The sequence below is a fragment of the Festucalex cinctus genome, chromosome 8, assembly GCF_051991245.1.
Source record: "Festucalex cinctus isolate MCC-2025b chromosome 8, RoL_Fcin_1.0, whole genome shotgun sequence".
In the NCBI taxonomy this organism is placed as follows: Eukaryota; Metazoa; Chordata; class Actinopteri; order Syngnathiformes; family Syngnathidae; genus Festucalex; species Festucalex cinctus.
In genome coordinates, this window is record NC_135418.1 from 8,673,791 (window position 1) to 8,700,243 (window position 26,453).

The 26,453-nt window shown below is 42.7% G+C and overlaps 1 protein-coding gene and 49 non-coding genes across 50 annotated transcripts in view; all 50 read right to left on the minus strand.

The window, feature by feature from the left end:
• LOC144024231 (uncharacterized) overlaps window positions 1–26,453 on the minus strand; it is a 107,860-nt gene that overhangs the window by 52,846 nt on the left and 28,561 nt on the right. The gene's annotated exons all lie outside the window — the stretch shown is intronic.
• trnas-aga (transfer RNA serine (anticodon AGA)) lies at window positions 423–504 on the minus strand. Its single transcript has one exon. It is a non-coding gene; the product is annotated as a tRNA-Ser (tRNA).
• On the minus strand, window positions 804–885 carry trnas-aga (transfer RNA serine (anticodon AGA)). The gene has a single exon. It is a non-coding gene; the product is annotated as a tRNA-Ser (tRNA).
• Window positions 1,271–1,383, minus strand: trnal-caa (transfer RNA leucine (anticodon CAA)). Its single transcript has 2 exons — window positions 1,346–1,383; window positions 1,271–1,316 (listed from the first exon to the last, which is right to left on the minus strand). It is a non-coding gene; the product is annotated as a tRNA-Leu (tRNA).
• On the minus strand, window positions 2,039–2,120 carry trnas-aga (transfer RNA serine (anticodon AGA)). The gene has a single exon. It is a non-coding gene; the product is annotated as a tRNA-Ser (tRNA).
• Window positions 2,420–2,501, minus strand: trnas-uga (transfer RNA serine (anticodon UGA)). The gene has a single exon. It is a non-coding gene; the product is annotated as a tRNA-Ser (tRNA).
• trnal-caa (transfer RNA leucine (anticodon CAA)) lies at window positions 2,887–2,999 on the minus strand. The gene is made up of 2 exons: window positions 2,962–2,999; window positions 2,887–2,932 (listed from the first exon to the last, which is right to left on the minus strand). It is a non-coding gene; the product is annotated as a tRNA-Leu (tRNA).
• On the minus strand, window positions 3,656–3,737 carry trnas-aga (transfer RNA serine (anticodon AGA)). Its single transcript has one exon. It is a non-coding gene; the product is annotated as a tRNA-Ser (tRNA).
• On the minus strand, window positions 4,037–4,118 carry trnas-aga (transfer RNA serine (anticodon AGA)). The gene has a single exon. It is a non-coding gene; the product is annotated as a tRNA-Ser (tRNA).
• Window positions 4,504–4,616, minus strand: trnal-caa (transfer RNA leucine (anticodon CAA)). Its single transcript has 2 exons — window positions 4,579–4,616; window positions 4,504–4,549 (listed from the first exon to the last, which is right to left on the minus strand). It is a non-coding gene; the product is annotated as a tRNA-Leu (tRNA).
• Window positions 5,272–5,353, minus strand: trnas-aga (transfer RNA serine (anticodon AGA)). The gene has a single exon. It is a non-coding gene; the product is annotated as a tRNA-Ser (tRNA).
• trnas-uga (transfer RNA serine (anticodon UGA)) lies at window positions 5,653–5,734 on the minus strand. Its single transcript has one exon. It is a non-coding gene; the product is annotated as a tRNA-Ser (tRNA).
• trnal-caa (transfer RNA leucine (anticodon CAA)) lies at window positions 6,120–6,232 on the minus strand. The gene is made up of 2 exons: window positions 6,195–6,232; window positions 6,120–6,165 (listed from the first exon to the last, which is right to left on the minus strand). It is a non-coding gene; the product is annotated as a tRNA-Leu (tRNA).
• Window positions 6,889–6,970, minus strand: trnas-aga (transfer RNA serine (anticodon AGA)). Its single transcript has one exon. It is a non-coding gene; the product is annotated as a tRNA-Ser (tRNA).
• On the minus strand, window positions 7,270–7,351 carry trnas-uga (transfer RNA serine (anticodon UGA)). The gene has a single exon. It is a non-coding gene; the product is annotated as a tRNA-Ser (tRNA).
• On the minus strand, window positions 7,737–7,849 carry trnal-caa (transfer RNA leucine (anticodon CAA)). The gene is made up of 2 exons: window positions 7,812–7,849; window positions 7,737–7,782 (listed from the first exon to the last, which is right to left on the minus strand). It is a non-coding gene; the product is annotated as a tRNA-Leu (tRNA).
• On the minus strand, window positions 8,503–8,584 carry trnas-aga (transfer RNA serine (anticodon AGA)). The gene has a single exon. It is a non-coding gene; the product is annotated as a tRNA-Ser (tRNA).
• On the minus strand, window positions 8,884–8,965 carry trnas-uga (transfer RNA serine (anticodon UGA)). The gene has a single exon. It is a non-coding gene; the product is annotated as a tRNA-Ser (tRNA).
• Window positions 9,351–9,463, minus strand: trnal-caa (transfer RNA leucine (anticodon CAA)). The gene is made up of 2 exons: window positions 9,426–9,463; window positions 9,351–9,396 (listed from the first exon to the last, which is right to left on the minus strand). It is a non-coding gene; the product is annotated as a tRNA-Leu (tRNA).
• Window positions 10,119–10,200, minus strand: trnas-aga (transfer RNA serine (anticodon AGA)). Its single transcript has one exon. It is a non-coding gene; the product is annotated as a tRNA-Ser (tRNA).
• Window positions 10,500–10,581, minus strand: trnas-uga (transfer RNA serine (anticodon UGA)). The gene has a single exon. It is a non-coding gene; the product is annotated as a tRNA-Ser (tRNA).
• trnal-caa (transfer RNA leucine (anticodon CAA)) lies at window positions 10,967–11,079 on the minus strand. Its single transcript has 2 exons — window positions 11,042–11,079; window positions 10,967–11,012 (listed from the first exon to the last, which is right to left on the minus strand). It is a non-coding gene; the product is annotated as a tRNA-Leu (tRNA).
• Window positions 11,733–11,814, minus strand: trnas-aga (transfer RNA serine (anticodon AGA)). The gene has a single exon. It is a non-coding gene; the product is annotated as a tRNA-Ser (tRNA).
• On the minus strand, window positions 12,114–12,195 carry trnas-uga (transfer RNA serine (anticodon UGA)). Its single transcript has one exon. It is a non-coding gene; the product is annotated as a tRNA-Ser (tRNA).
• trnal-caa (transfer RNA leucine (anticodon CAA)) lies at window positions 12,581–12,693 on the minus strand. The gene is made up of 2 exons: window positions 12,656–12,693; window positions 12,581–12,626 (listed from the first exon to the last, which is right to left on the minus strand). It is a non-coding gene; the product is annotated as a tRNA-Leu (tRNA).
• On the minus strand, window positions 13,347–13,428 carry trnas-aga (transfer RNA serine (anticodon AGA)). The gene has a single exon. It is a non-coding gene; the product is annotated as a tRNA-Ser (tRNA).
• On the minus strand, window positions 13,728–13,809 carry trnas-uga (transfer RNA serine (anticodon UGA)). Its single transcript has one exon. It is a non-coding gene; the product is annotated as a tRNA-Ser (tRNA).
• Window positions 14,195–14,307, minus strand: trnal-caa (transfer RNA leucine (anticodon CAA)). Its single transcript has 2 exons — window positions 14,270–14,307; window positions 14,195–14,240 (listed from the first exon to the last, which is right to left on the minus strand). It is a non-coding gene; the product is annotated as a tRNA-Leu (tRNA).
• trnas-aga (transfer RNA serine (anticodon AGA)) lies at window positions 14,963–15,044 on the minus strand. The gene has a single exon. It is a non-coding gene; the product is annotated as a tRNA-Ser (tRNA).
• trnas-uga (transfer RNA serine (anticodon UGA)) lies at window positions 15,344–15,425 on the minus strand. Its single transcript has one exon. It is a non-coding gene; the product is annotated as a tRNA-Ser (tRNA).
• Window positions 15,811–15,923, minus strand: trnal-caa (transfer RNA leucine (anticodon CAA)). Its single transcript has 2 exons — window positions 15,886–15,923; window positions 15,811–15,856 (listed from the first exon to the last, which is right to left on the minus strand). It is a non-coding gene; the product is annotated as a tRNA-Leu (tRNA).
• On the minus strand, window positions 16,577–16,658 carry trnas-aga (transfer RNA serine (anticodon AGA)). The gene has a single exon. It is a non-coding gene; the product is annotated as a tRNA-Ser (tRNA).
• Window positions 16,958–17,039, minus strand: trnas-uga (transfer RNA serine (anticodon UGA)). Its single transcript has one exon. It is a non-coding gene; the product is annotated as a tRNA-Ser (tRNA).
• On the minus strand, window positions 17,425–17,537 carry trnal-caa (transfer RNA leucine (anticodon CAA)). The gene is made up of 2 exons: window positions 17,500–17,537; window positions 17,425–17,470 (listed from the first exon to the last, which is right to left on the minus strand). It is a non-coding gene; the product is annotated as a tRNA-Leu (tRNA).
• trnas-aga (transfer RNA serine (anticodon AGA)) lies at window positions 18,194–18,275 on the minus strand. The gene has a single exon. It is a non-coding gene; the product is annotated as a tRNA-Ser (tRNA).
• trnas-uga (transfer RNA serine (anticodon UGA)) lies at window positions 18,575–18,656 on the minus strand. Its single transcript has one exon. It is a non-coding gene; the product is annotated as a tRNA-Ser (tRNA).
• On the minus strand, window positions 19,042–19,154 carry trnal-caa (transfer RNA leucine (anticodon CAA)). The gene is made up of 2 exons: window positions 19,117–19,154; window positions 19,042–19,087 (listed from the first exon to the last, which is right to left on the minus strand). It is a non-coding gene; the product is annotated as a tRNA-Leu (tRNA).
• On the minus strand, window positions 19,808–19,889 carry trnas-aga (transfer RNA serine (anticodon AGA)). The gene has a single exon. It is a non-coding gene; the product is annotated as a tRNA-Ser (tRNA).
• trnas-uga (transfer RNA serine (anticodon UGA)) lies at window positions 20,189–20,270 on the minus strand. Its single transcript has one exon. It is a non-coding gene; the product is annotated as a tRNA-Ser (tRNA).
• Window positions 20,656–20,768, minus strand: trnal-caa (transfer RNA leucine (anticodon CAA)). Its single transcript has 2 exons — window positions 20,731–20,768; window positions 20,656–20,701 (listed from the first exon to the last, which is right to left on the minus strand). It is a non-coding gene; the product is annotated as a tRNA-Leu (tRNA).
• trnas-aga (transfer RNA serine (anticodon AGA)) lies at window positions 21,425–21,506 on the minus strand. The gene has a single exon. It is a non-coding gene; the product is annotated as a tRNA-Ser (tRNA).
• Window positions 21,806–21,887, minus strand: trnas-uga (transfer RNA serine (anticodon UGA)). Its single transcript has one exon. It is a non-coding gene; the product is annotated as a tRNA-Ser (tRNA).
• trnal-caa (transfer RNA leucine (anticodon CAA)) lies at window positions 22,273–22,385 on the minus strand. Its single transcript has 2 exons — window positions 22,348–22,385; window positions 22,273–22,318 (listed from the first exon to the last, which is right to left on the minus strand). It is a non-coding gene; the product is annotated as a tRNA-Leu (tRNA).
• On the minus strand, window positions 23,042–23,123 carry trnas-aga (transfer RNA serine (anticodon AGA)). The gene has a single exon. It is a non-coding gene; the product is annotated as a tRNA-Ser (tRNA).
• Window positions 23,421–23,502, minus strand: trnas-uga (transfer RNA serine (anticodon UGA)). The gene has a single exon. It is a non-coding gene; the product is annotated as a tRNA-Ser (tRNA).
• Window positions 23,888–24,000, minus strand: trnal-caa (transfer RNA leucine (anticodon CAA)). The gene is made up of 2 exons: window positions 23,963–24,000; window positions 23,888–23,933 (listed from the first exon to the last, which is right to left on the minus strand). It is a non-coding gene; the product is annotated as a tRNA-Leu (tRNA).
• trnas-aga (transfer RNA serine (anticodon AGA)) lies at window positions 24,657–24,738 on the minus strand. Its single transcript has one exon. It is a non-coding gene; the product is annotated as a tRNA-Ser (tRNA).
• On the minus strand, window positions 25,038–25,119 carry trnas-uga (transfer RNA serine (anticodon UGA)). Its single transcript has one exon. It is a non-coding gene; the product is annotated as a tRNA-Ser (tRNA).
• trnal-caa (transfer RNA leucine (anticodon CAA)) lies at window positions 25,505–25,617 on the minus strand. Its single transcript has 2 exons — window positions 25,580–25,617; window positions 25,505–25,550 (listed from the first exon to the last, which is right to left on the minus strand). It is a non-coding gene; the product is annotated as a tRNA-Leu (tRNA).
• Window positions 26,274–26,355, minus strand: trnas-aga (transfer RNA serine (anticodon AGA)). The gene has a single exon. It is a non-coding gene; the product is annotated as a tRNA-Ser (tRNA).

Here is a 26,453-nt window from a genome sequence, read left to right on the forward strand (position 1 = left end):
TGAGTTCATACTCATGTTCAAAATATATTGACAAGACTTTTACTCAAACCCATACCTTCTTTGGGAAACCAAAAGTCTTCTTACACAGTGGAAGGAAGTGCACTTTGTATAGCTCATTAGAACACTTGGCCATGCTGACTCTGAAGAACCTGTTTACCTTTGTAAACAACTCGTTATTGAACAACGGCCAACAGCTGGTCTCATTTCAACAGACTGGTCTCTAAATAAAATCCCACAAGCCAAGTCAACCCTGATGCCTTCAACAGTAGTTGTCAAGAGTGTGCCTTGTTCCCATGGCTGCACTTGGTCCGAAATTCCAAATTTGCTGAGGTACTTACAGCATCAGTGACACCTTGCCAATAGCCATGATCACAAACTTTATCTAATTAGACAAGACAGTGCTGTATTACAGAAAACACAGCCGTTGTCGGCAGGATTCGAACCTACGAGGGGAGACCCCAATGGATTTCTAGTCCATCGCCTTAACCACTCGGCCACGACAACCTTAAAAACTCACATTTAATATTAACACTAGTGCTTGTTGAATAGACCAGTCAGAGAAGGGCAGAAAGAAACAGCATCTCATACAGCCTACAGATGGTCTCAAACCTTTAACAGCTTTTGTAAGTTCCGAGAAATGAACTCGGCAGACACACCTTCAACAGTGGGCTTTGAATCCAGACTGGAATTTGATCAGAAGACCCGATTTGCTGAGGAACCAGTCACATTTTGATGACATCACCATTTTTCTGATGGAACTGAACCCAAAAGAAGAAAGAGAGCTAAAATTCAGAAAGTGATTGCGTTGTCGGCAGGATTCGAACCTACGTGGGTAAACCCCAATGGATTTCTAGTCCATCACCTTAACCACTCGGCCACAACAACTTCAAGCTTCAGCTTTATGTGTTAACATTAGCATCAACACCAGTGATTGCCCCCATTTCTGATTTTCGGCAACAGTATGAGCTTCAACTGGCTTCTTGATTGGCTGTCATTCTGTTCCATGCATGTCACAAGAACCATCTCCATTAAAAGACATCCAATGGTAAGGCTCGTGGTGACTTTGGTCGGAAGGGGCTCATCGGGATCACAATAAATCCACTTATTGTAATGTCTCCTCGGTTTTACACAATCAGGTTTTAAGACTAAACAGCACATTTTGATGGTTACAACATCATGAGCGTATAATACAATGATTAATGCAAAACCTGCAGTGAAGTCTTTCAGACAAGTGTCAAGAGCCGAATCAAAAATCACATTGAAAAGAGGGTGTCAGGAGTGGGATTTGAACCCACGCCTCCATTCAGAGACCAGAAAGCCCAAATCACTAAGGAAAGATGCATCTCTTGAGTCTGGCGCCTTAGACCACTCGGCCATCCTGACATATGGCAATATTGGAATCAAGGGAAACAAAACCGAAACCAGTCTCGTCCCAGCAAAGCAACTTTCAGCAGTGCATTTTGAATCCATGCTTTCATTTGGAGGCAGAAAGCCCAATTTGCTGTAGGAGTCATCCTTTGTCAAGTGCCCGAGAGTAATCGGCTATGCTGAATTGTAACAATCTGTATTTCTTGTGAAACTAAAATGCAATAGTCTGGTCACTTAAGTATCTACTGCTGAGTTCATACTCATGTTCAAAATATATTGACAAGACTTTTACTCAAACCCATACCTTCTTTGGGAAACCAAAAGTCTTCTTACACAGTGGAAGGAAGTGCACTTTGTATAGCTCATTAGAACACTTGGCCATGCTGACTCTGAAGAACCTGTTTACCTTTGTAAACAACTCGTTATTGAACAACGGCCAACAGCTGGTCTCATTTCAACAGCCTGGTCTCTAAATAAAATCCCAGAAGCCAAGTCAACCCTGATGCCTTCAACAGTAGTTGTCAAGAGTGTGCCTTGTTCCCATGGCTGCACTTGGTCCAAATTCCAAATTTGCTGAGGTACTTACAGCATCAGTGACACCTTGACAATAGCCATGATCACAAACTTTATCTAATTAGACAAGACAGTGCTGTATTACAGAAAACACAGCCGTTGTCGGCAGGATTCGAACCTACGAGGGGAGACCCCAATGGATTTCTAGTCCATCGCCTTAACCACTCGGCCACGACAACCTTAAAAACTCACATTTAATATTAACACTAGTGCTTGTTGAATAGACCAGTCAGAGAAGGGCAGAAAGAAACAGCATCTCATACAGCCTACAGATGGTCTCAAACCTTTAACAGCTTTTGTAAGTTCCGAGAAATGAACTCGGCAGACACACCTTCAACAGTGGGCTTTGAATCCAGACTGAAATTTGATCAGAAGACCCGATTTGCTGAGGAACCAGTCACATTTTGATGACATCACCATTTTTCTGATGGAACTGAACCCAAAAGAAGAAAGAGAGCTAAAATTCAGAAAGTGATTGCGTTGTCGGCAGGATTCGAACCTACGTGGGTAAACCCCAATGGATTTCAAGTCCATCACCTTAACCACTCGGCCACAACAACTTCACGCTTCAGCTTTATGTGTTAACATTAGCATCAACACCAGTGATTGCCCCCATTTCTGATTTTCGGCAACAGTATGAGCTTCAACTGGCTTCTTGATTGGCTGTCATTCTGTTCCATGCATGTCACAAGAACCATCTCCATTAAAAGACATCCAATGGTAAGGCTCGTGGTGACTTTGGTCGGAAGGGGCTCATCGGGATCACAATAAATCCACTTATTGTAATGTCTCCTCGGTTTTACACAATCAGGTTTTAAGACTAAACAGCACATTTTGATGGTTACAACATCATGAGCGTATAATACAATGATTAATGCAAAACCTGCAGTGAAGTCTTTCAGACAAGTGTCAAGAGCCGAATCAAAAATCACATTGAAAAGAGGGTGTCAGGAGTGGGATTTGAACCCACGCCTCCATTCAGAGACCAGAAAGCCCAAATCACTAAGGAAAGATGCATCTCTTGAGTCTGGCGCCTTAGACCACTCGGCCATCCTGACATATGGCAATATTGGAATCAAGGGAAACAAAACCGAAACCAGTCTCGTCCCAGCAAAGCAACTTTCAGCAGTGCATTTTGAATCCATGCTTTCATTTGGAGGCAGAAAGCCCAATTTGCTGTAGGAGTCATCCTTTGTCAAGTGCCCGAGAGTAATCGGCTATGCTGAATTGTAACAATCTGTATTTCTTGTGAAACTAAAATGCAATAGTCTGGTCACTTAAGTATCTACTGCTGAGTTCATACTCATGTTCAAAATATATTGACAAGACTTTTACTCAAACCCATACCTTCTTTGGGAAACCAAAAGTCTTCTTACACAGTGGAAGGAAGTGCACTTTGTATAGCTCATTAGAACACTTGGCCATGCTGACTCTGAAGAACCTGTTTACCTTTGTAAACAACTCGTTATTGAACAACGGCCAACAGCTGCTCTCATTTCAACAGACTGGTCTCTAAATAAAATCCCACAAGCCAAGTCAACCCTGATGCCTTCAACAGTAGTTGTCAAGAGTGTGCCTTGTTCCCATGGCTGCACTTGGTCCGAAATTCCAAATTTGCTGAGGTACTTACAGCATCAGTGACACCTTGCCAATAGCCATGATCACAAACTTTATCTAATTAGACAAGACAGTGCTGTATTACAGAAAACACAGCCGTTGTCGGCAGGATTCGAACCTACGAGGGGAGACCCCAATGGATTTCTAGTCCATCGCCTTAACCACTCGGCCACGACAACCTTAAAAACTCACATTTAATATTAACACTAGTGCTTGTTGAATAGACCAGTCAGAGAAGGGCAGAAAGAAACAGCATTTCATACAGCCTACAGATGGTCTCAAACCTTTAACAGCTTTTGTAAGTTCCGAGAAATGAACTCGGCAGACACACCTTCAACAGTGGGCTTTGAATCCAGACTGGAATTTGATCAGAAGACCCGATTTGCTGAGGAACCAGTCATATTTTGATGACATCACCATTTTTCTGATGGAACTGAACCCAAAAGAAGAAAGAGAGCTAAAATTCAGAAAGTGATTGCGTTGTCGGCAGGATTCGAACCTACGTGGGTAAACCCCAATGGATTTCTAGTCCATCACCTTAACCACTCGGCCACAACAACTTCAAGCTTCAGCTTTATGTGTTAACATTAGCATCAACACCAGTGATTGCCCCCATTTCTGATTTTCGGCAACAGTATGAGCTTCAACTGGCTTCTTGATTGGCTGTCATTCTGTTCCATGCATGTCACAAGAACCATCTCCATTAAAAGACATCCAATGGTAAGGCTCGTGGTGACTTTGGTCGGAAGGGGCTCATCGGGATCACAATAAATCCACTTATTGTAATGTCTCCTCGGTTTTACACAATCAGGTTTTAAGACTAAACAGCACATTTTGATGGTTACAACATCATGAGCGTATAATACAATGATTAATGCAAAACCTGCAGTGAAGTCTTTCAGACAAGTGTCAAGAGCCGAATCAAAAATCACATTGAAAAGAGGGTGTCAGGAGTGGGATTTGAACCCACGCCTCCATTCAGAGACCAGAAAGCCCAAATCACTAAGGAAAGATGCATCTCTTGAGTCTGGCGCCTTAGACCACTCGGCCATCCTGACATATGGCAATATTGGAATCAAGGGAAACAAAACCGAAACCAGTCTCGTCCCAGCAAAGCAACTTTCAGCAGTGCATTTTGAATCCATGCTTTCATTTGGAGGCAGAAAGCCCAATTTGCTGTAGGAGTCATCCTTTGTCAAGTGCCCGAGAGTAATCGGCTATGCTGAATTGTAACAATCTGTATTTCTTGTGAAACTAAAATGCAATAGTCTGGTCACTTAAGTATCTACTGCTGAGTTCATACTCATGTTCAAAATATATTGACAAGACTTTTACTCAAACCCATACCTTCTTTGGGAAACCAAAAGTCTTCTTACACAGTGGAAGGAAGTGCACTTTGTATAGCTCATTAGAACACTTGGCCATGCTGACTCTGAAGAACCTGTTTACCTTTGTAAACAACTCGTTATTGAACAACGGCCAACAGCTGGTCTCATTTCAACAGCCTGGTCTCTAAATAAAATCCCAGAAGCCAAGTCAACCCTGATGCCTTCAACAGTAGTTGTCAAGAGTGTGCCTTGTTCCCATGGCTGCACTTGGTCCAAATTCCAAATTTGCTGAGGTACTTACAGCATCAGTGACACCTTGACAATAGCCATGATCACAAACTTTATCTAATTAGACAAGACAGTGCTGTATTACAGAAAACACACCCGTTGTCGGCAGGATTCGAACCTACGAGGGGAGACCCCAATGGATTTCTAGTCCATCGCCTTAACCACTCGGCCACGACAACCTTAAAAACTCACATTTAATATTAACACTAGTGCTTGTTGAATAGACCAGTCAGAGAAGGGCAGAAAGAAACAGCATCTCATACAGCCTACAGATGGTCTCAAACCTTTAACAGCTTTTGTAAGTTCCGAGAAATGAACTCGGCAGACACACCTTCAACAGTGGGCTTTGAATCCAGACTGGAATTTGATCAGAAGACCCGATTTGCTGAGGAACCAGTCACATTTTGATGACATCACCATTTTTCTGATGGAACTGAACCCAAAAGAAGAAAGAGAGCTAAAATTCAGAAAGTGATTGCGTTGTCGGCAGGATTCGAACCTACGTGGGTAAACCCCAATGGATTTCAAGTCCATCACCTTAACCACTCGGCCACAACAACTTCACGCTTCAGCTTTATGTGTTAACATTAGCATCAACACCAGTGATTGCCCCCATTTCTGATTTTCGGCAACAGTATGAGCTTCAACTGGCTTCTTGATTGGCTGTCATTCTGTTCCATGCATGTCACAAGAACCATCTCCATTAAAAGACATCCAATGGTAAGGCTCGTGGTGACTTTGGTCGGAAGGGGCTCATCGGGATCACAATAAATCCACTTATTGTAATGTCTCCTCGGTTTTACACAATCAGGTTTTAAGACTAAACAGCACATTTTGATGGTTACAACATCATGAGCGTATAATACAATGATTAATGCAAAACCTGCAGTGAAGTCTTTCAGACAAGTGTCAAGAGCCGAATCAAAAATCACATTGAAAAGAGGGTGTCAGGAGTGGGATTTGAACCCACGCCTCCATTCAGAGACCAGAAAGCCCAAATCACTAAGGAAAGATGCATCTCTTGAGTCTGGCGCCTTAGACCACTCGGCCATCCTGACATATGGCAATATTGGAATCAAGGGAAACAAAACCGAAACCAGTCTCGTCCCAGCAAAGCAACTTTCAGCAGTGCATTTTGAATCCATGCTTTCATTTGGAGGCAGAAAGCCCAATTTGCTGTAGGAGTCATCCTTTGTCAAGTGCCCGAGAGTAATCGGCTATGCTGAATTGTAACAATCTGTATTTCTTGTGAAACTAAAATGCAATAGTCTGGTCACTTAAGTATCTACTGCTGAGTTCATACTCATGTTCAAAATATATTGACAAGACTTTTACTCAAACCCATACCTTCTTTGGGAAACCAAAAGTCTTCTTACACAGTGGAAGGAAGTGCACTTTGTATAGCTCATTAGAACACTTGGCCATGCTGACTCTGAAGAACCTGTTTACCTTTGTAAACAACTCGTTATTGAACAACGGCCAACAGCTGCTCTCATTTCAACAGACTGGTCTCTAAATAAAATCCCACAAGCCAAGTCAACCCTGATGCCTTCAACAGTAGTTGTCAAGAGTGTGCCTTGTTCCCATGGCTGCACTTGGTCCGAAATTCCAAATTTGCTGAGGTACTTACAGCATCAGTGACACCTTGCCAATAGCCATGATCACAAACTTTATCTAATTAGACAAGACAGTGCTGTATTACAGAAAACACAGCCGTTGTCGGCAGGATTCGAACCTACGAGGGGAGACCCCAATGGATTTCTAGTCCATCGCCTTAACCACTCGGCCACGACAACCTTAAAAACTCACATTTAATATTAACACTAGTGCTTGTTGAATAGACCAGTCAGAGAAGGGCAGAAAGAAACAGCATCTCATACAGCCTACAGATGGTCTCAAACCTTTAACAGCTTTTGTAAGTTCCGAGAAATGAACTCGGCAGACACACCTTCAACAGTGGGCTTTGAATCCAGACTGGAATTTGATCAGAAGACCCGATTTGCTGAGGAACCAGTCATATTTTGATGACATCACCATTTTTCTGATGGAACTGAACCCAAAAGAAGAAAGAGAGCTAAAATTCAGAAAGTGATTGCGTTGTCGGCAGGATTCGAACCTACGTGGGTAAACCCCAATGGATTTCAAGTCCATCGCCTTAACCACTCGGCCACAACAACTTCATGCTTCAGCTTTATGTGTTAACATTAGCATCAACACCAGTGATTGCCCCCATTTCTGATTTTCGGCAACAGTATGAGATTCAACTGGCTTCTTGATTGGCTGTCATTCTGTTCCATGCATGTCACAAGAACCATCTCCATTAAAAGACATCCAATGGTAAGGCTCGTGGTGACTTTGGTCGGAAGGGGCTCATCGGGATCACAATAAATCCACTTATTGTAATGTCTCCTCGGTTTTACACAATCAGGTTTTAAGACTGAACAGCACATTTTGATGGTTACAACATCATGAGCGTATAATACAATGATTAATGCAAAACCTGCAGTGAAGTCTTTCAGACAAGTGTCAAGAGCCGAATCAAAAATCACATTGAAAAGAGGGTGTCAGGAGTGGGATTTGAACCCACGCCTCCATTCAGAGACCAGAAAGCCCAAATCACTAAGGAAAGATGCATCTCTTGAGTCTGGCGCCTTAGACCACTCGGCCATCCTGACATATGGCAATATTGGAATCAAGGGAAACAAAACCGAAACCAGTCTCGTCCCAGCAAAGCAACTTTCAGCAGTGCATTTTGAATCCATGCTTTCATTTGGAGGCAGAAAGCCCAATTTGCTGTAGGAGTCATCCTTTGTCAAGTGCCCGAGAGTAATCGGCTATGCTGAATTGTAACAATCTGTATTTCTTGTGAAACTAAAATGCAATAGTCTGGTCACTTAAGTATCTACTGCTGAGTTCATACTCATGTTCAAAATATATTGACAAGACTTTTACTCAAACCCATACCTTCTTTGGGAAACCAAAAGTCTTCATACACAGTGGAAGGAAGTTCACTTTGTATAGCTCATTAGAACACTTGGCCATGCTGACTGAAGAACCCGTTTACCTTTGTAAACAACTCGTTATTGAACAACGGCCAACAGCTGGTCTCATTTCAACAGCCTGGTCTCTAAATAAAATCCCAGAAGCCAAGTCAACCCTGATGCCTTCAACAGTAGTTGTCAAGAGTGTGCCTTGTTCCCATGGCTGCACTTGGTCCAAATTCCAAATTTGCTGAGGTACTTACAGCATCAGTGACACCTTGACAATAGCCATGATCACAAACTTTATCTAATAAGACAAGACAGTGCTGTATTACAGAAAACACATCCGTTGTCGGCAGGATTCGAACCTACGAGGGGAGACCCCAATGGATTTCTAGTCCATCGCCTTAACCACTCGGCCACGACAACCTTAAAAACTCACATTTAATATTAACACTAGTGCTTGTTGAATAGACCAGTCAGAGAAGGGCAGAAAGAAACAGCATCTCATACAGCCTACAGATGGTCTCAAACCTTTAACAGCTTTTGTAAGTTCCGAGAAATGAACTCGGCAGACACACCTTCAACAGTAGGCTTTGAATCCAGACTGGAATTTGATCAGAAGACCCGATTTGCTGAGGAACCAGTCACATTTTGATGACATCACCATTTTTCTGATGGAACTGAACCCAAAAGAAGAAAGAGAGCTAAAATTCAGAAAGTGATTGCGTTGTCGGCAGGATTCGAACCTACGTGGGTAAACCCCAATGGATTTCAAGTCCATCGCCTTAACCACTCGGCCACAACAACTTCACGCTTCAGCTTTATGTGTTAACATTAGCATCAACACCAGTGATTGCCCCCATTTCTGATTTTCGGCAACAGTATGAGCTTCAACTGGCTTCTTGATTGGCTGTCATTCTGTTCCATGCATGTCACAAGAACCATCTCCATTAAAAGACATCCAATGGTAAGGCTCGTGGTGACTTTGGTCGGAAGGGGCTCATCGGGATCACAATAAATCCACTTATTGTAATGTCTCCTCGGTTTTACACAATCAGGTTTTAAGACTAAACAGCACATTTTGATGGTTACAACATCATGAGCGTATAATACAATGATTAATGCAAAACCTGCAGTGAAGTCTTTCAGACAAGTGTCAAGAGCCGAATCAAAAATCACATTGAAAAGAAGGTGTCAGGAGTGGGATTTGAACCCACGCCTCCATTCAGAGACCAGAAAGCCCAAATCACTAAGGAAAGATGCATCTCTTGAGTCTGGCGCCTTAGACCACTCGGCCATCCTGACATATGGCAATATTGGAATCAAGGGAAACAAAACCGAAACCAGTCTCGTCCCAGCAAAGCAACTTTCAGCAGTGCATTTTGAATCCATGCTTTCATTTGGAGGCAGAAAGCCCAATTTGCTGTAGGAGTCATCCTTTGTCAAGTGCCCGAGAGTAATCGGCTATGCTGAATTGTAACAATCTGTATTTCTTGTGAAACTAAAATGCAATAGTCTGGTCACTTAAGTATCTACTGCTGAGTTCATACTCATGTTCAAAATATATTGACAAGACTTTTACTCAAACCCATACCTTCTTTGGGAAACCAAAAGTCTTCTTACACAGTGGAAGGAAGTGCACTTTGTATAGCTCATTAGAACACTTGGCCATGCTGACTCTGAAGAACCTGTTTACCTTTGTAAACAACTCGTTATTGAACAACGGCCAACAGCTGGTCTCATTTCAACAGACTGGTCTCTAAATAAAATCCCACAAGCCAAGTCAACCCTGATGCCTTCAACAGTAGTTGTCAAGAGTGTGCCTTGTTCCCATGGCTGCACTTGGTCCAAATTCCAAATTTGCTGAGGTACTTACAGCATCAGTGACACCTTGACAATAGCCATGATCACAAACTTTATCTAATAAGACAAGACAGTGCTGTATTACAGAAAACACATCCGTTGTCGGCAGGATTCGAACCTACGAGTGGAGACCCCAATGGATTTCTAGTCCATCGCCTTAACCACTCGGCCACGACAACCTTAAAAACTCACATTTAATATTAACACTAGTGCTTGTTGAATAGACCAGTCAGAGAAGGGCAGAAAGAAACAGCATCTCATACAGCCTACAGATGGTCTCAAACCTTTAACAGCTTTTGTAAGTTCCGAGAAATGAACTCGGCAGACACACCTTCAACAGTAGGCTTTGAATCCAGACTGGAATTTGATCAGAAGACCCGATTTGCTGAGGAACCAGTCACATTTTGATGACATCACCATTTTTCTGATGGAACTGAACCCAAAAGAAGAAAGAGAGCTAAAATTCAGAAAGTGATTGCGTTGTCGGCAGGATTCGAACCTACGTGGGTAAATCCCAATGGATTTCAAGTCCATCGCCTTAACCACTCGGCCACAACAACTTCACGCTTCAGCTTTATGTGTTAACATTAGCATCAACACCAGTGATTGCCCCCATTTCTGATTTTCGGCAACAGTATGAGCTTCAACTGGCTTCTTGATTGGCTGTCATTCTGTTCCATGCATGTCACAAGAACCATCTCCATTAAAAGACATCCAATGGTAAGGCTCGTGGTGACTTTGGTCGGAAGGGGCTCATCGGGATCACAATAAATCCACTTATTGTAATGTCTCCTCGGTTTTACACAATCAGGTTTTAAGACTAAACAGCACATTTTGATGGTTACAACATCATGAGCGTATAATACAATGATTAATGCAAAACCTGCAGTGAAGTCTTTCAGACAAGTGTCAAGAGCCGAATCAAAAATCACATTGAAAAGAGGGTGTCAGGAGTGGGATTTGAACCCACGCCTCCATTCAGAGACCAGAAAGCCCAAATCACTAAGGAAAGATGCATCTCTTGAGTCTGGCGCCTTAGACCACTCGGCCATCCTGACATATGGCAATATTGGAATCAAGGGAAACAAAACCGAAACCAGTCTCGTCCCAGCAAAGCAACTTTCAGCAGTGCATTTTGAATCCATGCTTTCATTTGGAGGCAGAAAGCCCAATTTGCTGTAGGAGTCATCCTTTGTCAAGTGCCCGAGAGTAATCGGCTATGCTGAATTGTAACAATCTGTATTTCTTGTGAAACTAAAATGCAATAGTCTGGTCACTTAAGTATCTACTGCTGAGTTCATACTCATGTTGAAAATATATTGACAAGACTTTTACTCAAACCCATACCTTCTTTGGGAAACCAAAAGTCTTCATACACAGTGGAAGGAAGTGCACTTTGTATAGCTCATTAGAACACTTGGCCATGCTGACTGAAGAACCCGTTTACCTTTGTAAACAACTCGTTATTGAACAACGGCCAACAGCTGGTCTCATTTCAACAGACTGGTCTCTAAATAAAATCCCAGAAGCCAAGTCAACCCTGATGCCTTCAACAGTAGTTGTCAAGAGTGTGCCTTGTTCCCATGGCTGCACTTGGTCCAAATTCCAAATTTGCTGAGGTACTTACAGCATCAGTGACACCTTGACAATAGCCATGATCACAAACTTTATCTAATAAGACAAGACAGTGCTGTATTACAGAAAACACATCCGTTGTCGGCAGGATTCGAACCTACGAGGGGAGACCCCAATGGATTTCTAGTCCATCGCCTTAACCACTCGGCCACGACAACCTTAAAAACTCACATTTAATATTAACACTAGTGCTTGTTGAATAGACCAGTCAGAGAAGGGCAGAAAGAAACAGCATCTCATACAGCCGACAGATGGTCTCAAACCTTTAACAGCTTTTGTAAGTTCCGAGAAATGAACTCGGCAGACACACCTTCAACAGTAGGCTTTGAATCCAGACTGGAATTTGATCAGAAGACCCGATTTGCTGAGGAACCAGTCACATTTTGATGACATCACCATTTTTCTGATGGAACTGAACCCAAAAGAAGAAAGAGAGCTAAAATTCAGAAAGTGATTGCGTTGTCGGCAGGATTCGAACCTACGTGGGTAAACCCCAATGGATTTCAAGTCCATCGCCTTAACCACTCGGCCACAACAACTTCACGCTTCAGCTTTATGTGTTAACATTAGCATCAACACCAGTGATTGCCCCCATTTCTGATTTTCGGCAACAGTATGAGCTTCAACTGGCTTCTTGATTGGCTGTCATTCTGTTCCATGCATGTCACAAGAACCATCTCCATTAAAAGACATCCAATGGTAAGGCTCGTGGTGACTTTGGTCGGAAGGGGCTCATCGGGATCACAATAAATCCACTTATTGTAATGTCTCCTCGGTTTTACACAATCAGGTTTTAAGACTAAACAGCACATTTTGATGGTTACAACATCATGAGCGTATAATACAATGATTAATGCAAAACCTGCAGTGAAGTCTTTCAGACAAGTGTCAAGAGCCGAATCAAAAATCACATTGAAAAGAAGGTGTCAGGAGTGGGATTTGAACCCACGCCTCCATTCAGAGACCAGAAAGCCCAAATCACTAAGGAAAGATGCATCTCTTGAGTCTGGCGCCTTAGACCACTCGGCCATCCTGACATATGGCAATATTGGAATCAAGGGAAACAAAACCGAAACCAGTCTCGTCCCAGCAAAGCAACTTTCAGCAGTGCATTTTGAATCCATGCTTTCATTTGGAGGCAGAAAGCCCAATTTGCTGTAGGAGTCATCCTTTGTCAAGTGCCCGAGAGTAATCGGCTATGCTGAATTGTAACAATCTGTATTTCTTGTGAAACTAAAATGCAATAGTCTGGTCACTTAAGTATCTACTGCTGAGTTCATACTCATGTTCAAAATATATTGACAAGACTTTTACTCAAACCCATACCTTCTTTGGGAAACCAAAAGTCTTCATACACAGTGGAAGGAAGTTCACTTTGTATAGCTCATTAGAACACTTGGCCATGCTGACTGAAGAACCCGTTTACCTTTGTAAACAACTCGTTATTGAACAACGGCCAACAGCTGGTCTCATTTCAACAGCCTGGTCTCTAAATAAAATCCCAGAAGCCAAGTCAACCCTGATGCCTTCAACAGTAGTTGTCAAGAGTGTGCCTTGTTCCCATGGCTGCACTTGGTCCAAATTCCAAATTTGCTGAGGTACTTACAGCATCAGTGACACCTTGACAATAGCCATGATCACAAACTTTATCTAATAAGACAAGACAGTGCTGTATTACAGAAAACACATCCGTTGTCGGCAGGATTCGAACCTACGAGGGGAGACCCCAATGGATTTCTAGTCCATCGCCTTAACCACTCGGCCACGACAACCTTAAAAACTCACATTTAATATTAACACTAGTGCTTGTTGAATAGACCAGTCAGAGAAGGGCAGAAAGAAACAGCATCTCATACAGCCTACAGATGGTCTCAAACCTTTAACAGCTTTTGTAAGTTCCGAGAAATGAACTCGGCAGACACACCTTCAACAGTAGGCTTTGAATCCAGACTGGAATTTGATCAGAAGACCCGATTTGCTGAGGAACCAGTCACATTTTGATGACATCACCATTTTTCTGATGGAACTGAACCCAAAAGAAGAAAGAGAGCTAAAATTCAGAAAGTGATTGCGTTGTCGGCAGCATTCGAACCTACGTGGGTAAACCCCAATGGATTTCAAGTCCATCGCCTTAACCACTCGGCCACAACAACTTCACGCTTCAGCTTTATGTGTTAACATTAGCATCAACACCAGTGATTGCCCCCATTTCTGATTTTCGGCAACAGTATGAGCTTCAACTGGCTTCTTGATTGGCTGTCATTCTGTTCCATGCATGTCACAAGAACCATCTCCATTAAAAGACATCCAATGGTAAGGCTCGTGGTGACTTTGGTCGGAAGGGGCTCATCGGGATCACAATAAATCCACTTATTGTAATGTCTCCTCGGTTTTACACAATCAGGTTTTAAGACTAAACAGCACATTTTGATGGTTACAACATCATGAGCGTATAATACAATGATTAATGCAAAACCTGCAGTGAAGTCTTTCAGACAAGTGTCAAGAGCCGAATCAAAAATCACATTGAAAAGAAGGTGTCAGGAGTGGGATTTGAACCCACGCCTCCATTCAGAGACCAGAAAGCCCAAATCACTAAGGAAAGATGCATCTCTTGAGTCTGGCGCCTTAGACCACTCGGCCATCCTGACATATGGCAATATTGGAATCAAGGGAAACAAAACCGAAACCAGTCTCGTCCCAGCAAAGCAACTTTCAGCAGTGCATTTTGAATCCATGCTTTCATTTGGAGGCAGAAAGCCCAATTTGCTGTAGGAGTCATCCTTTGTCAAGTGCCCGAGAGTAATCGGCTATGCTGAATTGTAACAATCTGTATTTCTTGTGAAACTAAAATGCAATAGTCTGGTCACTTAAGTATCTACTGCTGAGTTCATACTCATGTTCAAAATATATTGACAAGACTTTTACTCAAACCCATACCTTCTTTGGGAAACCAAAAGTCTTCTTACACAGTGGAAGGAAGTGCACTTTGTATAGCTCATTAGAACACTTGGCCATGCTGACTCTGAAGAACCTGTTTACCTTTGTAAACAACTCGTTATTGAACAACGGCCAACAGCTGGTCTCATTTCAACAGACTGGTCTCTAAATAAAATCCCACAAGCCAAGTCAACCCTGATGCCTTCAACAGTAGTTGTCAAGAGTGTGCCTTGTTCCCATGGCTGCACTTGGTCCAAATTCCAAATTTGCTGAGGTACTTACAGCATCAGTGACACCTTGACAATAGCCATGATCACAAACTTTATCTAATAAGACAAGACAGTGCTGTATTACAGAAAACACATCCGTTGTCGGCAGGATTCGAACCTACGAGGGGAGACCCCAATGGATTTCTAGTCCATCGCCTTAACCACTCGGCCACGACAACCTTAAAAACTCACATTTAATATTAACACTAGTGCTTGTTGAATAGACCAGTCAGAGAAGGGCAGAAAGAAACAGCATCTCATACAGCCTACAGATGGTCTCAAACCTTTAACAGCTTTTGTAAGTTCCGAGAAATGAACTCGGCAGACACACCTTCAACAGTAGGCTTTGAATCCAGACTGGAATTTGATCAGAAGACCCGATTTGCTGAGGAACCAGTCACATTTTGATGACATCACCATTTTTCTGATGGAACTGAACCCAAAAGAAGAAAGAGAGCTAAAATTCAGAAAGTGATTGCGTTGTCGGCAGGATTCGAACCTACGTGGGTAAATCCCAATGGATTTCAAGTCCATCGCCTTAACCACTCGGCCACAACAACTTCACGCTTCAGCTTTATGTGTTAACATTAGCATCAACACCAGTGATTGCCCCCATTTCTGATTTTCGGCAACAGTATGAGCTTCAACTGGCTTCTTGATTGGCTGTCATTCTGTTCCATGCATGTCACAAGAACCATCTCCATTAAAAGACATCCAATGGTAAGGCTCGTGGTGACTTTGGTCGGAAGGGGCTCATCGGGATCACAATAAATCCACTTATTGTAATGTCTCCTCGGTTTTACACAATCAGGTTTTAAGACTAAACAGCACATTTTGATGGTTACAACATCATGAGCGTATAATACAATGATTAATGCAAAACCTGCAGTGAAGTCTTTCAGACAAGTGTCAAGAGCCGAATCAAAAATCACATTGAAAAGAGGGTGTCAGGAGTGGGATTTGAACCCACGCCTCCATTCAGAGACCAGAAAGCCCAAATCACTAAGGAAAGATGCATCTCTTGAGTCTGGCGCCTTAGACCACTCGGCCATCCTGACATATGGCAATATTGGAATCAAGGGAAACAAAACCGAAACCAGTCTCGTCCCAGCAAAGCAACTTTCAGCAGTGCATTTTGAATCCATGCTTTCATTTGGAGGCAGAAAGCCCAATTTGCTGTAGGAGTCATCCTTTGTCAAGTGCCCGAGAGTAATCGGCTATGCTGAATTGTAACAATCTGTATTTCTTGTGAAACTAAAATGCAATAGTCTGGTCACTTAAGTATCTACTGCTGAGTTCATACTCATGTTGAAAATATATTGACAAGACTTTTACTCAAACCCATACCTTCTTTGGGAAACCAAAAGTCTTCATACACAGTGGAAGGAAGTGCACTTTGTATAGCTCATTAGAACACTTGGCCATGCTGACTGAAGAACCCGTTTACCTTTGTAAACAACTCGTTATTGAACAACGGCCAACAGCTGGTCTCATTTCAACAGACTGGTCTCTAAATAAAATCCCAGAAGCCAAGTCAACCCTGATGCCTTCAACAGTAGTTGTCAAGAGTGTGCCTTGTTCCCATGGCTGCACTTGGTCCAAATTCCAAATTTGCTGAGGTACTTACAGCATCAGTGACACCTTGACAATAGCCATGATCACAAACTTTATCTAATAAGACAAGACAGTGCTGTATTACAGAAAACACATCCGTTGTCGGCAGGATTCGAACCTACGAGGGGAGACCCCAATGGATTTCTAGTCCATCGCCTTAACCACTCGGCCACGACAACCTTAAAAACTCACATTTAATATTAACACTAGTGCTTGTTGAATAGACCAGTCAGAGAAGGGCAGAAAGAAACAGCATCTCATACAGCCGACAGATGGTCTCAAACCTTTAACAGCTTTTGTAAGTTCCGAGAAATGAACTCGGCAGACACACCTTCAACAGTAGGCTTTGAATCCAGACTGGAATTTGATCAGAAGACCCGATTTGCTGAGGAACCAGTCACATTTTGATGACATCACCATTTTTCTGATGGAACTGAACCCAAAAGAAGAAAGAGAGCTAAAATTCAGAAAGTGATTGCGTTGTCGGCAGGATTCGAACCTACGTGGGTAAACCCCAATGGATTTCAAGTCCATCGCCTTAACCACTCGGCCACAACAACTTCACGCTTCAGCTTTATGTGTTAACATTAGCATCAACACCAGTGATTGCCCCCATTTCTGATTTTCGGCAACAGTATGAGCTTCAACTGGCTTCTTGATTGGCTGTCATTCTGTTCCATGCATGTCACAAGAACCATCTCCATTAAAAGACATCCAATGGTAAGGCTCGTGGTGACTTTGGTCGGAAGGGGCTCATCGGGATCACAATAAATCCACTTATTGTAATGTCTCCTCGGTTTTACACAATCAGGTTTTAAGACTAAACAGCACATTTTGATGGTTACAACATCATGAGCGTATAATACAATGATTAATGCAAAACCTGCAGTGAAGTCTTTCAGACAAGTGTCAAGAGCCGAATCAAAAATCACATTGAAAAGAAGGTGTCAGGAGTGGGATTTGAACCCACGCCTCCATTCAGAGACCAGAAAGCCCAAATCACTAAGGAAAGATGCATCTCTTGAGTCTGGCGCCTTAGACCACTCGGCCATCCTGACATATGGCAATATTGGAATCAAGGGAAACAAAACCGAAACCAGTCTCGTCCCAGCAAAGCAACTTTCAGCAGTGCATTTTGAATCCATGCTTTCATTTGGAGGCAGAAAGCCCAATTTGCTGTAGGAGTCATCCTTTGTCAAGTGCCCGAGAGTAATCGGCTATGCTGAATTGTAACAATCTGTATTTCTTGTGAAACTAAAATGCAATAGTCTGGTCACTTAAGTATCTACTGCTGAGTTCATACTCATGTTCAAAATATATTGACAAGACTTTTACTCAAACCCATACCTTCTTTGGGAAACCAAAAGTCTTCTTACACAGTGGAAGGAAGTGCACTTTGTATAGCTCATTAGAACACTTGGCCATGCTGACTCTGAAGAACCTGTTTACCTTTGTAAACAACTCGTTATTGAACAACGGCCAACAGCTGGTCTCATTTCAACAGACTGGTCTCTAAATAAAATCCCACAAGCCAAGTCAACCCTGATGCCTTCAACAGTAGTTGTCAAGAGTGTGCCTTGTTCCCATGGCTGCACTTGGTCCGAAATTCCAAATTTGCTGAGGTACTTACAGCATCAGTGACACCTTGCCAATAGCCATGATCACAAACTTTATCTAATTAGACAAGACAGTGCTGTATTACAGAAAACACAGCCGTTGTCGGCAGGATTCGAACCTACGAGGGGAGACCCCAATGGATTTCTAGTCCATCGCCTTAACCACTCGGCCACGACAACCTTAAAAACTCACATTTAATATTAACACTAGTGCTTGTTGAATAGACCAGTCAGAGAAGGGCAGAAAGAAACAGCATCTCATACAGCCTACAGATGGTCTCAAACCTTTAACAGCTTTTGTAAGTTCCGAGAAATGAACTCGGCAGACACACCTTCAACAGTGGGCTTTGAATCCAGACTGGAATTTGATCAGAAGACCCGATTTGCTGAGGAACCAGTCATATTTTGATGACATCACCATTTTTCTGATGGAACTGAACCCAAAAGAAGAAAGAGAGCTAAAATTCAGAAAGTGATTGCGTTGTCGGCAGGATTCGAACCTACGTGGGTAAACCCCAATGGATTTCAAGTCCATCGCCTTAACCACTCAGCCACAACAACTTCATGCTTCAGCTTTATGTGTTAACATTAGCATCAACACCAGTGATTGCCCCCATTTCTGATTTTCGGCAACAGTATGAGATTCAACTGGCTTCTTGATTGGCTGTCATTCTGTTCCATGCATGTCACAAGAACCATCTCCATTAAAAGACATCCAATGGTAAGGCTCGTGGTGACTTTGGTCGGAAGGGGCTCATCGGGATCACAATAAATCCACTTATTGTAATGTCTCCTCGGTTTTACACAATCAGGTTTTAAGACTAAACAGCACATTTTGATGGTTACAACATCATGAGCGTATAATACAATGATTAATGCAAAACCTGCAGTGAAGTCTTTCAGACAAGTGTCAAGAGCCGAATCAAAAATCACATTGAAAAGAGGGTGTCAGGAGTGGGATTTGAACCCACGCCTCCATTCAGAGACCAGAAAGCCCAAATCACTAAGGAAAGATGCATCTCTTGAGTCTGGCGCCTTAGACCACTCGGCCATCCTGACATATGGCAATATTGGAATCAAGGGAAACAAAACCGAAACCAGTCTCGTCCCAGCAAAGCAACTTTCAGCAGTGCATTTTGAATCCATGCTTTCATTTGGAGGCAGAAAGCCCAATTTGCTGTAGGAGTCATCCTTTGTCAAGTGCCCGAGAGTAATCGGCTATGCTGAATTGTAACAATCTGTATTTCTTGTGAAACTAAAATGCAATAGTCTGGTCACTTAAGTATCTACTGCTGAGTTCATACTCATGTTCAAAATATATTGACAAGACTTTTACTCAAACCCATACCTTCTTTGGGAAACCAAAAGTCTTCATACACAGTGGAAGGAAGTTCACTTTGTATAGCTCATTAGAACACTTGGCCATGCTGACTGAAGAACCCGTTTACCTTTGTAAACAACTCGTTATTGAACAACGGCCAACAGCTGGTCTCATTTCAACAGCCTGGTCTCTAAATAAAATCCCAGAAGCCAAGTCAACCCTGATGCCTTCAACAGTAGTTGTCAAGAGTGTGCCTTGTTCCCATGGGTGCACTTGGTCCAAATTCCAAATTTGCTGAGGTACTTACAGCATCAGTGACACCTTGACAATAGCCATGATCACAAACTTTATCTAATTAGACAAGACAGTGCTGTATTACAGAAAACACATCCGTTGTCGGCAGGATTCGAACCTACGAGGGGAGACCCCAATGGATTTCTAGTCCATCGCCTTAACCACTCGGCCACGACAACCTTAAAAACTCACATTTAATATTAACACTAGTGCTTGTTGAATAGACCAGTCAGAGAAGGGCAGAAAGAAACAGCATCTCATACAGCCTACAGATGGTCTCAAACCTTTAACAGCTTTTGTAAGTTCCGAGAAATGAACTCGGCAGACACACCTTCAACAGTAGGCTTTGAATCCAGACTGGAATTTGATCAGAAGACCCGATTTGCTGAGGAACCAGTCACATTTTGATGACATCACCATTTTTCTGATGGAACTGAACCCAAAAGAAGAAAGAGAGCTAAAATTCAGAAAGTGATTGCGTTGTCGGCAGGATTCGAACCTACGTGTGTAAACCCCAATGGATTTCAAGTCCATCGCCTTAACCACTCGGCCACAACAACTTCACGCTTCAGCTTTATGTGTTAACATTAGCATCAACACCAGTGATTGCCCCCATTTCTGATTTTCGGCAACAGTATGAGCTTCAACTGGCTTCTTGATTGGCTGTCATTCTGTTCCATGCATGTCACAAGAACCATCTCCATTAAAAGACATCCAATGGTAAGGCTCGTGGTGACTTTGGTCGGAAGGGGCTCATCGGGATCACAATAAATCCACTTATTGTAATGTCTCCTCGGTTTTACACAATCAGGTTTTAAGACTAAACAGCACATTTTGATGGTTACAACATCATGAGCGTATAATACAATGATTAATGCAAAACCTGCAGTGAAGTCTTTCAGACAAGTGTCAAGAGCCGAATCAAAAATCACATTGAAAAGAAGGTGTCAGGAGTGGGATTTGAACCCACGCCTCCATTCAGAGACCAGAAAGCCCAAATCACTAAGGAAAGATGCATCTCTTGAGTCTGGCGCCTTAGACCACTCCGCCATCCTGACATATGGCAATATTGGAATCAAGGGAAACAAAACCGAAACCAGTCTCGTCCCAGCAAAGCAACTTTCAGCAGTGCATTTTGAATCCATGCTTTCATTTGGAGGCAGAAAGCCCAATTTGCTGTAGGAGTCATCCTTTGTCAAGTGCCCGAGAGTAATCGGCTATGCTGAATTGTAACAATCTGTATTTCTTGTGAAACTAAAATGCAATAGTCTGGTCACTTAAGTATCTACTGCTGAGTTCATACTCATGTTCAAAATATATTGACAAGACTTTTACTCAAACCCATACCTTCTTTGGGAAACCAAAAGTCTTCATACACAGTGGAAGAAAGTGCACTTTGTATAGCTCATTAGAACACTTGGCCATGCTGACTCTGAAGAACCTGTTTACCTTTGTAAACAACTCGTTATTGAACAACGGCCAACAGCTGGTCTCATTTCAACAGACTGGTCTCTAAATAAAATCCCACAAGCCAAGTCAACCCTGATGCCTTCAACAGTCGTTGTCAAGATTGTGCCTTGTTCCCATGGCTGCACTTGGTCCGAAATTCCAAATTTGCTGAGGTACTTACAGCATCAGTGACACCTTGACAATAGCCATGATCACAAACTTTATCTAATTAGACAAGACAGTGCTGTATTACAGAAAACACAGCCGTTGTCGGCAGGATTCAAACCTACGAGTGGAGACCCCAATGGATTTCTAGTCCATCGCCTTAACCACTCGGCCACGACAACCTTAAAAACTCACATTTAATATTAACACTAGTGCTTGTTGAATAGACCAGTCAGAGAAGGGCAGAAAGAAACAGCATCTCATACAGCCTACAGATGGTCTCAAACCTTTAACAGCTTTTGTAAGTTCCGAGAAATGAACTCGGCAGACACACCTTCAACAGTGGGCTTTGAATCCAGACTGGAATTTGATCAGAAGACCCGATTTGCTGAGGAACCAGTCACATTTTGATGACATCACCATTTTTCTGATGGAACTGAACCCAAAAGAAGAAAGAGAGCTAAAATTCAGAAAGTGATTGCGTTGTCGGCAGGATTCGAACCTACGTGGGTAAACCCCAATGGATTTCAAGTCCATCGCCTTAACCACTCGGCCACAACAACTTCACGCTTCAGCTTTATGTGTTAACATTAGCATCAACACCAGTGATTGCCCCCATTTCTGATTTTCGGCAACAGTATGAGCTTCAACTGGCTTCTTGATTGGCTGTCATTCTGTTCCATGCATGTCACAAGAACCATCTCCATTAAAAGACATCCAATGGTAAGGCTCGTGGTGACTTTGGTCGGAAGGGGCTCATCGGGATCACAATAAATCCACTTATTGTAATGTCTCCTCGGTTTTACACAATCAGGTTTTAAGACTAAACAGCACATTTTGATGGTTACAACATCATGAGCGTATAATACAATGATTAATGCAAAACCTGCAGTGAAGTCTTTCAGACAAGTGTCAAGAGCCGAATCAAAAATCACATTGAAAAGAGGGTGTCAGGAGTGGGATTTGAACCCACGCCTCCATTCAGAGACCAGAAAGCCCAAATCACTAAGGAAAGATGCATCTCTTGAGTCTGGCGCCTTAGACCACTCGGCCATCCTGACATATGGCAATATTAGAATCAAGGGAAACAAAACCGAAACCAGTCTCGTCCCAGCAAAGCAACTTTCAGCAGTGCATTTTGAATCCATGCTTTCATTTGGAGGCAGAAAGCCCAATTTGCTGTAGGAGTCATCCTTTGTCAAGTGCCCGAGAGTAATCGGCTATGCTGAATTGTAACAATCTGTATTTCTTGTGAAACTAAAATGCAATAGTCTGGTCACTTAAGTATCTACTGCTGAGTTCATACTCATGTTCAAAATATATTGACAAGACTTCTACTCAAACCCATACCTTCTTTGGGAAACCAAAAGTCTTCATACACAGTGGAAGGAAGTGCACTTTGTATAGCTCATTAGAACACTTGGCCATGCTGACTCTGAAGAACCTGTTTACCTTTGTAAACAACTCGTTATTGAACAACGGCCAACAGCTGGTCTCATTTCAACAGACTGGTCTCTAAATAAAATCCCACAAGCCAAGTCAACCCTGATGCCTTCAACAGTAGTTGTCAAGAGTGTGCCTTGTTCCCCTGGCTGCACTTGGTCCGAAATTCCAAATTTGCTGAGGTACTTACAGCATCAGTGACACCTTGACAATAGCCATGATCACAAACTTTATCTAATTAGACAAGACAGTGCTGTATTACAGAAAACACAGCCGTTGTCGGCAGGATTCGAACCTACGAGGGGAGACCCCAATGGATTTCTAGTCCATCGCCTTAACCACTCGGCCACGACAACCTTAAAAACTCACATTTAATATTAACACTAGTGCTTGTTGAATAGACCAGTCAGAAGGGCAGAAAGAAACAGCATCCCATACAGCCTACAGATGGTCTCAAACCTTTAACAGCTTTTGTAAGTTCCGAGAAATGAACTCGGCAGACACACCTTCAACAGTGGGCTTTGAATCCAGACTGGAATTTGATCAGAAGACCCGATTTGCTGAGGAACCAGTCACATTTTGATGACATCACCATTTTTCTGATGGAACTGAACCCAAAAGAAGAAAGAGAGCTAAAATTCAGAAAGTGATTGCGTTGTCGGCAGGATTCGAACCTACGTGGGTAAACCCCAATGGATTTCAAGTCCATCGCCTTAACCACTCGGCCACAACAACTTCACGCTTCAGCTTTATGTGTTAACATTAGCATCAACACCAGTGATTGCCCCCATTTCTGATTTTCGGCAACAGTATGAGCTTCAACTGGCTTCTTGATTGGCTGTCATTCTGTTCCATGCATGTCACAAGAACCATCTCCATTAAAAGACATCCAATGGTAAGGCTCGTGGTGACTTTGGTCGGAAGGGGCTCATCGGGATCACAATAAATCCACTTATTGTAATGTCTCCTCGGTTTTACACAATCAGGTTTTAAGACTAAACAGCACATTTTGATGGTTACAACATCATGAGCGTATAATACAATGATTAATGCAAAACCTGCAGTGAAGTCTTTCAGACAAGTGTCAAGAGCCGAATCAAAAATCACATTGAAAAGAGGGTGTCAGGAGTGGGATTTGAACCCACGCCTCCATTCAGAGACCAGAAAGCCCAAATCACTAAGGCAAGATGCATCTCTTGAGTCTGGCGCCTTAGACCACTCGGCCATCCTGACATATGGCAATATTGGAATCAAGGGAAACAAAACCGAAACCAGTCTCGTCCCAGCAAAGCAACTTTCAGCAGTGCATTTTGAATCCATGCTTTCATTTGGAGGCAGAAAGCCCAATTTGCTGTAGGAGTCATCCTTTGTCAAGTGCCCGAGAGTAATCGGCTATGCTGAATTGTAACAATCTGTATTTCTTGTGAAACTAAAATGCAATAGTCTGGTCACTTAAGTATCTACTGCTGAGTTCATACTCATGTTCAAAATATATTGACAAGACTTTTACTCAAACCCATACCTTCTTTGGGAAACCAAAAGTCTTCATACACAGTGGAAGAAAGTGCACTTTGTATAGCTCATTAGAACACTTGGCCATGCTGACTCTGAAGAACCTGTTTACCTTTGTAAACAACTCGTTATTGAACAACGGCCAACAGCTGGTCTCATTTCAACAGACTGGTCTCTAAATAAAATCCCACAAGCCAAGTCAACCCTGATGCCTTCAACAGTAGTTGTCAAGAGTGTGCCTTGTTCCCATGGCTGCACTTGGTCCGAAATTCCAAATTTGCTGAGGTACTTACAGCATCAGTGACACCTTGACAATAGCCATGATCACAAACTTTATCTAATTAGACAAGACAGTGCTGTATTACAGAAAACACAGCCGTTGTCGGCAGGATTCGAACCTACGAGTGGAGACCCCAATGGATTTCTAGTCCATCTCCTTAACAACTCGGCCACGACAACCTTAAAAACTCACATTTAATATTAACACTAGTGCTTGTTGAATAGACCAGTCAGAGAAGGGCAGAAAGAAACAGCGTCTCATACAGCCTACAGATGGTCTCAAACCTTTAACAGCTTTTGTAAGTTCCGAGAAATGAACTCGGCAGACACACCTTCAACAGTGGGCTTTGAATCCAGACTGGAATTTGATCAGAAGACCCGATTTGCTGAGGAACCAGTCACATTTTGATGACATCACCATTTTTCTGATGGAACTGAACCCAAAAGAAGAAAGAGAGCTAAAATTCAGAAAGTGATTGCGTTGTCGGCAGGATTCGAACCTACGTGCGTAAACCCCAATGGATTTCAAGTCCATCGCCTTAACCACTCGGCCACAACAACTTCACGCTTCAGCTTTATGTGTTAACATTAGCATCAACACCAGTGATTGCCCCCATTTCTGATTTTCGGCAACAGTATGAGCTTCAACTGGCTTCTTGATTGGCTGTCATTCTGTTCCATGCATGTCACAAGAACCATCTCCATTAAAAGACATCCAATGGTAAGGCTCGTGGTGACTTTGGTCGGAAGGGGCTCATCGGGATCACAATAAATCCACTTATTGTAATGTCTCCTCGGTTTTACACAATCAGGTTTTAAGACTAAACAGCACATTTTGATGGTTACAACATCATGAGCGTATAATACAATGATTAATGCAAAACCTGCAGTGAAGTCTTTCAGACAAGTGTTAAGAGCCGAATCAAAAACCACATTGAAAAGAGGGTGTCAGGAGTGGGATTTGAACCCACGCCTCCATTCAGAGACCAGAAAGCCCAAATCACTAAGGAAAGATGCATCTCTTGAGTCTGGCGCCTTAGACCACTCGGCCATCCTGACATATGGCAATATTGGAATCAAGGGAAACAAAACCGAAACCAGTCTCGTCCCAGCAAAGCAACTTTCAGCAGAGCATTTTGAATCCATGCTTTCATTTGGAGGCAGAAAGCCCAATTTGCTGTAGGAGTCATCCTTTGTCAAGTGCCCGAGAGTAATCGGCTATGCTGAATTGTAACAATCTGTATTTCTTGTGAAACTAAAATGCAATAGTCTGGTCACTTAAGTATCTACTGCTGAGTTCATACTCATGTTCAAAATATATTGACAAGACTTTTACTCAAACCCATACCTTCTTTGGGAAACCAAAAGTCTTCATACACAGTGGAAGAAAGTGCACTTTGTATAGCTCATTAGAACACTTGGCCATGCTGACTCTGAAGAACCTGTTTACCTTTGTAAACAACTCGTTATTGAACAACGGCCAACAGCTGGTCTCATTTCAACAGACTGGTCTCTAAATAAAATCCCACAAGCCAAGTCAACCCTGATGCCTTCAACAGTAGTTGTCAAGAGTGTGCCTTGTTCCCCTGGCTGCACTTGGTCCGAAATTCCAAATTTGCTGAGGTACTTACAGCATCAGTGACACCTTGACAATAGCCATGATCACAAACTTTATCTAATTAGACAAGACAGTGCTGTATTACAGAAAACACAGCCGTTGTCGGCAGGATTCGAACCTACGAGGGGAGACCCCAATGGATTTCTAGTCCATCGCCTTAACCACTCAGCCACGACAACCTTAAAAACTCACATTTAATATTAACACTAGTGCTTGTTGAATAGACCAGTCAGAGAAGGGCAGAAAGAAACAGCATCTCATACAGCCTACAGATGGT